The 9,422-nt window shown below is 37.6% G+C and overlaps 1 pseudogene; it reads left to right on the top strand.

The window, feature by feature from the left end:
• Positions 1 to 305: 305 nt before the first annotated feature.
• Positions 306 to 7,262, top strand: LOC118995723 (metaxin-2-like; annotated as a pseudogene).
• Positions 7,263 to 9,422: the final 2,160 nt, after the last annotated feature.

Genomic DNA, 9,422 nt, shown 5'->3' with positions numbered 1-9,422 from the left:
TTTCATCATGATACTTTTAAAATTCTTTTTTTGTTCTTTGAACTAGTTGTTGAAGAGTGTGTTGTTTCATTTCTGCATATTTCTAAATGTTTTCTGTTGTCTTGCTGTTACTGACTTCTAGTTTCATTTCATTGTGGTCAGAAAAGATATTTGAAGTGATTTCTATCTTCTTAAATTTGATAAGACTTGTTTTGTGACCTAATGTGATCTATCCTGGGAAATGTTTTGTATTTTCTTGAGAAGAATGGATATTCTTCTTTTCTCTTTCTTTTTTTTTTTTTTGTCCAATAGTTCAATTCCTTTAAAGCAAGGGTTATTCTGTTAGTGATGGGCTGCATCCAAAAGCAGAAATAAAAGCCTACATGGAATTAGTCAACAACATGCTACTGTCTGCAGAATTGTAGTTTTGTGGTGTGATGAAGCTACAGTCAGGGAGATCACATGTGCTAGGCATGGATCTCCTTACCCTTGGCCTCTGAATTGTATTTTGGACTATCAGAAACAGTGGGAAGTCAGATGTAAGATGAAAGGTATTGGATAAGGTAACAAGACTCTGGACCAGGTCTTAGAAGATGTTGACCAGTGCTGTCAAACTCTTTCTCAAAGTCTGGGAACACAACCATGTTTCCTCCAGAAGTAGCCTACTAGAGGAACTGGTGTTTGGCTATTCTGTACCTCATTCTCACCACACAACTGACCAATGATGAACTTTCTCAGAAGGAGAAAAGCTCTAGTGACCCCCTTGTTTTCTGTAGAAGAATTGAACAGCACTATTTTAAAAATTGTGGTAAAGGTAGCTCATCCATCAGATTGTCTTTTTTATTTTTTAAATATATTTTATTGATTATGCCATTACACTTGTCCCATTTCACCCCTTTATTCCCCTCCACCCTGCACATCCCCTCCCACCCACATTCCCCCCTTTAGTTCATGTGTTTTAAGTTCTTTAGCTTTTACATTTCCATACTATTCTTGCCCTCCCTCTGTCTATTTTCTGCCTGCCATCTATGCTACTTATTCTCTGTGCCTTTCCCCCACTCTTCCCACTCCCCTGTTGCTAACCCTGCATGTGAACTCCATTTCTGTGGTTCTTTTCCTGTTCTAGTTGTTTCCTTAGTTTGTTTTTAATTTAGGTGTGGTTGTTAGTAATTGTGAGTTTGCTGTCATTTTAGTATACTTGTTTTTTATCTTCTTTTTCTTAGATAAGTTCCTTTAACATTTCATAAAATATAGGCTTGGTGATAATGAACTCCTTGAACTTGACCTTCTCTGAGAAGCACTTTATTTGCCCCTCCATTCTAAATGAAAGCTTTGCTGGATAGAGCAATCTTGGATGTAGGTCTTTGGATTTTATGACTTGGAATACTTCTCTCTAGCCCCTTCTTGCCTGTAAGGTCTCTTTTGAGAAATTAGCTGACAGTCTGATGGGAATTCCTTTGTAGGTGACTATCCCCTTGTCTTCTGCTGCTTCTAGAATCCTCTCCTTCATTTTAATCTTGGCTAATGTAATGATGATGTGCCTTGCTATGTTTCTCCTTGGGTCCACCTTCTTTGGGACTCTCCAAGCTTCCTGGACTTCCTGGAAGTCTATTTCCTTTGCCAGATTGGGAAAGTTCTCCTTTATTATTTGTTCAAATAAGTTTTCCACATGTTGCTCTTTCTCTTCCTCTTCTGGTACCCCTATAATTTGGATGTTGGAATGTTTAAAGATCCTGGAGGTTCCTAAGCCTCTCCTCATTTTTCTGAATTCTTGTTTCTTCATTGTTTTCTGTTTGGTTGTTTCTTTCTTCCTTCTGGTCCACTCCATTGATCTGAGTCCCAGTTTCCATCCCATCACTATTGGTTCCCTCTGCATTTCCCTGCATTTCAGTTAGTTTAGCCTTCATTTGCTCATCTAATTTGTGGCTAAAATCAACCAGTTTTGTGAACATCTTGATCACCAGTATTTTGAACTGTGCATCTGTTAGGTTGGCTATTTCTTTGTCACTTAGAAGTATTGGCTCTGGGGCTTTGAGCTGTTTTTCTTCTTGAGCCATAATGTTTTGGTCTGTTCGCACCTGTTATGTATGAGGGGTGGAGCCTTAGGTGTTTACCGGGGTGGGGCAACCCAAGTTGCTGGGTTGTGATGCTGTATGTGGGGGGCGGGGTCCGAGAGGGAAAAAATGACATTTTGCTCCACTCTGTGTTGCACCTCAGTCCCTTCCGCTGCTCCCCCCAAACAAACTGGGCCTTTCTGGTGCTGATTCCCATGTGGGTGGGCTTGTGTGCATTCTAGGACCCTGTGGGTTTCTCCAACAAACTTTCCTGTGAGGGTAGGAGTCTCTCCCTGTGCCCCAACTCCCACAGGTGTTTTCAATCAGTGTTTTGAGGCTTTATTTCCTGGTGCTAGGACCCTGGATAGTGTGGTCTGTCTTGCTCCCCAGATATTTGTGCTCAAATGTGGAACAGCTGCCCGGTCAGCCAGCCATCTTGCGCATGGTGCCCAGCTTTTCAATCACTGCCTCGCTGGGTCTGTCTGTTGCCATTCCATGCCCAGGGTCTGCCACTCACCACCTGGGTGCCCAGGGTCTGCATGGTGCTGCCTTGTGTGCCCAGTGTCACCGCTTCCTGTGCCACAACCCCTCTCTGCTCGGCTGCCTGACTCCGCCCCACCTACCGGTCTGAATGAATGTATCTATTTTAACTCTTTGGTTGTCAGACTTCCATATAGTTCAATTTTCTTTCAGTTTTGGTTGTTACTTTGTTTCTGAATTGTCGTTGTCCTTATTTTGGTTGTTCAAGGAGGCACAGTGTGTGTACCTATGCCTCCATCTTGGCCGGAAGTCTGGATATTCTTCTGATATTAGGTAGAAAGTTCTGCTGTGTTTGTCAGGTTCATTTGGTTTATAGTGTTGTTCAAGTCAGCTATTTATATTGATTTTCTCTCTGTATGTTCTCTATTATGTTAAGTGTGACATTATATTGGTGTCAATTTCTTCTTTCAGATCTGTCAATATTTGCTTTATATATTTAGGTGCTCTGATGTTGGGTGCATATGTAATTATAATTGTTATGCATTCCTGTTGAATTTACCCTTTTATCATGATATAATCTTTGCCTGTAGAGACAATTTTTGGCTTGAAGTCTATTTTCTCTGATATACGTGTAGCTGGTCCTGCTTTTTCTGGTTACTATTTACATGAATACCTTTTCCCACCCCTTCCTTTTCAGACTATGTGTGTCTTTAAATTAAAAATGAGTCTCTTGTAGACAGCATATCACTGGATCTTGTAATCTTAAAAATCCACTCAGGTACTCTATGCCTTTTGATTGGAGAGTTTCATCTATTTACATTTAAAGCTAATTAGTGATAGATGAAAGCTTACTAATTCCATTTTGTTAATTGTTATCTGTCTGTTTTGCAGTTGTTTTCTTTCTCTCATGCAGTCTTCCTTTGCTATTTAAGAATTTTTGTAGTGGTTATTTTGATTCTTTTTCTCTTTTGTGCATCTATTACAGTTATTTTTTGTGGTTAGCTTGAGGCTTACACAAAATATTTTGTATTTAAAACCATCTCTTATAACTTGATAATAACTTAACTTCAATCAACTTCCCCCCTTTGTATTTTTATGGTCGTAGTTTATTTCTCTTTTATATTTTGTATCCATTAATAAATTTTGTATTTTAACTTTTATAGTAGGTTAAAAGTAATTTAAACACCACTATTGTGGTACTACATATTTTGTATTTGTCTATATTTTTATTTTTAAGCTTTCATGTTGCTTTTCATGTTTAGTGTGTTTTATTTCAATTTGAAGAACTCCCTTAAATGTTTTTTGTAAGGCAGGTCTAATGGTAATGAATACTTTCAGTTTTTGTCTGGGAAAGACTTTATGTCTCTTTCATTTTTCACCTTTATTGAAGTATAATTGACATAAAATTATAAAATAATTAAAATGTCTATCATGATGATTTGTATATACATATAAAAATACATGTACCTAGACATACACCTACACATTGTGAAAGAATTCCTCCCATCTAGTCAATGAACACTTATGTTGATGTTTGCACATTTGAAGGAGGAGTCATCTATTTTAGAGGTTCACCTGTAGGTGAGTGTGGGGGTGCCAGCTGGGTGGTGTGTGATGGCTTGAGGTGGGGCATACAGTGGTGTGGACAGCAGGCAGTTTTATCAGCTGAGGTCATTGTCAGTGAAGACTCTTAGTGCCAAAAGCTGTGGATATGCACAGCAGTGGTGAGGGCTGCTGTGGTCCTGGATGGTGGAAGCTCCTGCGGTCCTTCTGCTTTCCTTACCCTTATGGGGGAAGTCTTGGCCCAGGGGATCCCTCTTGTTACCAAAGTGTGCCAGGCTGGGATCTGGGGTGACATAGGTAAAATGCTTTCTTTTCTGTGCAGCTGTCATTAGTTTTGTTTTTGTTTTTGTTTTTTGCTCCTCTGGGTTCTTAGAGTTTTTTCGTTGTACTCTGGAGCTCTCCCAGAGCTATTTTCTTTGCTGGGTAGTTTAATAATTGTTGTTTTTGTTGGAGAATGACTGCTGGGTCCTCCTGGCCTGCCATTTTGCTGATGTCTCTTGATATAACCATAATCTTTTTTTTTTTTAAACATTTTTTTAAAGATTTTATTTATTTATATATCTTTAGAGGGGAAGGAGAGAGGGAGAGAAACATCAATGTATGGTTGCCTTTTGTGTGTCCCCTGCTGGTAGTTAGCCTGCAAGGAACCGGCCTGCAACCCAGGCATCTGCCCTGGCTGGGAATCGAACCTCGATCGTCTGGTTCACAGGCCCGCGCTCAATCCACTGAGCTACACTGATCAAGCTAAGCCAGGGCTTGATATAACTATAATCTTAATGATGCTGATACTAAGTGCACATAAGAAAACTAAGGCTCAGAAAAGTTATTTAACTTAATCTAAAATGTACATAACAACAAAGCAGTACTGTGAGAATATGTTTTCTAGTCTGACGTAGGGGTCCCATTTTTAACTACTTTTCTTTATTTTTATTTTTATTTTTCAATTTCAGTTTACTTTCAATATTATTTTTTATTGGTTTCAGATATATAGCACAGTGGTTAGATAATCCTATACTTTACAAAGTGTTCCTGCAGATATTCCCAGTATATTCCTTATGCTGTACTTTACATCACTGTGACTATTTTATGACTACAGTTTGTACTTCTTAGTTCCTTCACCTCTTTCACCCAACTCCTCAATACCCCTCCCCTCTGGCAACCACCAGTCTGCACTGTGTGTCTATGAGTCTGTTTCAACGACTTTTCTATAGTATCTCCATGATGTTATTCCTGCCTAGCTTCTAATTGATATTATTTCCATTTGTGTAATATTCTTCTGACTATAGAATCATTATTTTTAGTGTCTCGGGTCTTAGGCTATGGGTTCTTACGGTAGGTCACTCTGACTTTTAGACAAATGGTTACTACACTAATTTGAGCTCAGTCAAGCATTTTTGGGTATCTAACACCAGGGAACAGTGTTGATTTCTCATCAGTGCACTCAAACTAATTTTGGGGATAAATATGTAAACAATTTTATTTAAATTACAATTCCACACCATACTCAGATAGTAGCAATTTTTTTGCAATGGAGCAGTGAGCATTTTTACTTAAGAGTGTCTATAAGCTGATCAATATTACTGAGTCCTTTATAGTAATATTAAATTTTCACTGTCGTTAAAGAGAATTTACTGTGTTCCAGGTGCCATAAGGCCCTATATTCTTAACTATAACACTATTTCATCTCATTCCAGTATTATCAATATGTCACAGAGCTGCAAAAAGGGAGTATCTGTTCATTTGACAAAGCAATGGATTTAGGCATTCTTTTCTTAATTTCATTTAACTAAATCACCATGTAGGGTGATATTTCCACCATGACTAAATGTTTGACAGAAGAAATTATAGGAATTATATTTTAGATACCTCATTTGCTCAATAATCTCACCCTAAATTGAAAAAAATCCATAATTTAGTGATTGGATATTATTGGTTAAATGACAGTGCTAATTTATTTATACATACATTCACTTCATTGGCCATTATGTGTCTTAATAGATTACCTTGTGTAGGGAATGCTGTGATGCACTACTGAGACTCCCACTTCAACCCTAGGCACTCATTCCCTCAGTACTGGAGAGTATTGGTTGCTGACAGTTTTAACCCAAGCCCCTCGCTGGACATTGTCCTCAGCCTAAGAGAGTTTACTGGCCCAATTCCTGTTTAACAGTAGCCTGCACTCAATGACTGTGTAATATGCAAAGTGTCCTGGGCTTCCTTGCCTCAATTTGCGACAACTCTGAAGGATTATTTCAGGCCCTGATCTCCCTGTGGCATTTCATGAGACCTCTGCTGCTTTCTGTATCACAGTTCATTCTTGCCTTCTGTTCAATCTTTTGTTCTTCACCCCATTACAGATGTTTCAGAGACCAATAAAATCCTGAAGCAAATCTCCACTGCAGTCTTTTCCCTAGGATGTGACCTAAAATAACCAAGAAAGTACTTCAGTTCCAAAATAATTTCTCCTTAACACTCATTTAGAATTTTTCTGGTGTATCTCCTTCCTTCTCACAGTTGTGTTGTTTTGAAAAGAAAGCTTTCTGATAATTAGCTTAAGTATAATGTGAGTAGGAAGGCAAGTACACTAAAAACAAATTTGGATTTTTGCCAAATTATCCTCTACATTAGAGTGGGTAGAGATCTTTCCGGATAATGGTACATGACAAAAAATTGAAGTCATTTATTTAATTAATATTTTGGGTGCCTACTATACAGAGGCACTATGAAAAAATTTTAAAAATGTACATAGTACCTGCTCTCAGGAACAGAAACAAATAACTAAAATAGAGTGAGAAAAGGGTGACATTAGTGTTTCTAAAGTGTTATGAGTTCTTATTAGGAAGAATTAGTGTGTTTTGGCTGAAGTAATCAGAGCAGACATCTGAACCTGTGATATTAAGAGGGCACTGCAGAGGGCTGAATGTAATCAAGGGTGAGATCTTAGCCAGCTCAGCATCTTAAATCAGTTAACTGACTTTTTTAAAACTTCTGATTTCAAAGTTCTGGGAAGCAAACTAGCTAACTTGAGTTGTGTGGTCACTGTAGAACAAAAGCGAAGTTCTCATTCTGTTGCCTCTCGTCCAGCTTAGCCCCTTCCACCATCCTGACATTGTGGATACCCAAGCTCCCGTCTACATGTTTGGGGTTTATGACAATGGCTATGCTATTTCCAAACTTGTTAAATGAGCAGATATGTTTCTTAAATCTAGGTATTAATAGGTTGTAGTTAAATTTTACTTTTTTGGAGAGATTATTTTGAGCTAGGTTAAAAATGGCTCTAAAATTCTTATAATTTAGTTTATACGGAATTTTAATATCCTAGCAAGTCTTTTAACGTTTTTTTCTCTATGTTTTCATGTAGCGAAGAATTCATTTTAAGAGAACTCAGGAAGGAGATGTGTTCAAGTTATTAAGCTATAGCGATGCATATTTTTTTTCTGGTGACATTATTTAAGCAGAATATATACTTCAAGCATTCACAATTGATCCAAACTGTAGTAAAATTCTCCTGGTGCTTAATACAATTATTTTTATTTTTCTCCTTGCAAAAAAAAATAAAAATCCTGACTTTCAGATACTTTGTTAAATGTTTTTATTTATTTATTTATATATATTTTTTATAAGACAACGTTTATTTGGAAAGTCACAGAGGTAGAAGAAGTGAGCTGTAGAAGTAATGGGCTCAGGAAACAAGTTACAGAGGCAAATGAAGCAGGCCCTTGGAGCTTAGCAGAGAAAAGAGTAAAGGTAAAGCACAGGGTGGTGCAGGCAGCAGAGGGAAGGAGGGGAGGAGAAAGACAGCTGGTGAGCTCTCTGGAGGGAGAGCCTAATTTGTTAGATGTCGCCCAGCATTAGTCAGATTGAGGTCAATTGATTTTACATGGCTCCACACTCTCATTTTATTCCTTTCATATTCCACAAGATAAAGTGACCTCAGTAACAAATTTTCAAAGATTGTCAAAGTGTTTTTACTGCTTCCTGTAACTCTTTATTGAATAAATCATGAGAAAATTTAACAAGCGCCTACCTGTATACTCACCCATCTGCTTCTAGCCCTGACTTCCAGCTTCTTCCTGCCTTGTTGGCTTTTATTGGTTCTATCCTGTTAATAAGTGATGTTGTCTGGGTTATGCTGGAAGTTAATGATCTAGTGGGGGTGGAACGCATCATGAGTAAGTGAAATGCCAATTAAAATGAGAAACCAAATTAGTAAATATAGACATCTAACCTACATTTCTTTAAATTTAGACTTGAAATTATCATTTCAAGATAAGGATTCAATAATCTAAGTTGGAACCAGTTCTGAGTTAGTGCTATTGTACATTGAGAGATGTCTGTTTTTATGCCAATACCCTACTATAATTGATAATATGGCCTTATAGTATATTTTGATATTAAGTAACATGCTTCCTCCAACTGTGTTCTTCTTTCTCAAGATTGCTGTGGCTATTAAGGTTTTTTTTTTGTGGTTTATATAAATTTTTGGAATATCACTTTTAGTTCTGTGGAACATGCCATTGGCATCTTGATACAATGCATTGGTTTGGATAGTATGGATATTTTATTTTATTTTTATTTATTTATTTTTTAAAAGATTTTATTTATTTATCTTTAGAGGGGAAGGGAATGAAAGAAGGAGAGAAATATCAATGTATGGTTGCCTCTGGTGAGTCCCCTGCTGGGAACTGGCCTGCAACCCAGGCATGTACCCTGACTGGGAATCGAACCACAATCGTGTGGTTCGCAGGCCCGTGCTCAATCCACTGAGCTACACCAGCCAGGGCTCTGGATAGTATGGATATTTTAATGATGTTATATCTTCCTATCCATGATCATGGTATATGTTCCCACTTATTTGTATCTTCAGTTTCTTTCTTCAAAGTCTTGTAATTTTCTGAATGCAGATCTTTTACATCCTTGGTTAAATTATTCAAAGATATTTTATTTTTGATGCAATCGTAAATGGGATTATTTTCTTAATTCCTTTTTCTGATAGTTCATTATTGGTGTATAGAAATTCAGCTAAGCCCTGGCTGGGTTGCCCATTTGGCTGAAGCATCATCCCATACACCAAAAGATTCCAGCTTTGATCGATTCCCAGTCAGGACATATGCCTGGGTTGTGGGTTTGATCCCTAGTCAGGGCACATATGGGATGCAACTGACTGATGTTCCCTTTATTCCAATTTTGCTGAGAGTTTTTACCATAGATGTGTACTGGATATTATTAAATGCTTTTTCTGCATCTATTGGTATGGTCATGTGATTTTTATCCTTCATTCTGTTTATGTGATATATCACTTTTATTGATTTGCAGATATTGTATCAACCATTTCATCATATATCA

Source organism: Sturnira hondurensis, unplaced genomic scaffold, assembly GCF_014824575.4.
Source record: "Sturnira hondurensis isolate 20B ecotype Veracruz unplaced genomic scaffold, ASM1482457v3 Scaffold0010428, whole genome shotgun sequence".
Classification (NCBI taxonomy): domain Eukaryota; kingdom Metazoa; phylum Chordata; class Mammalia; order Chiroptera; family Phyllostomidae; genus Sturnira; species Sturnira hondurensis.
This window is presented reverse-complemented; position numbering and strand designations above follow the sequence as displayed.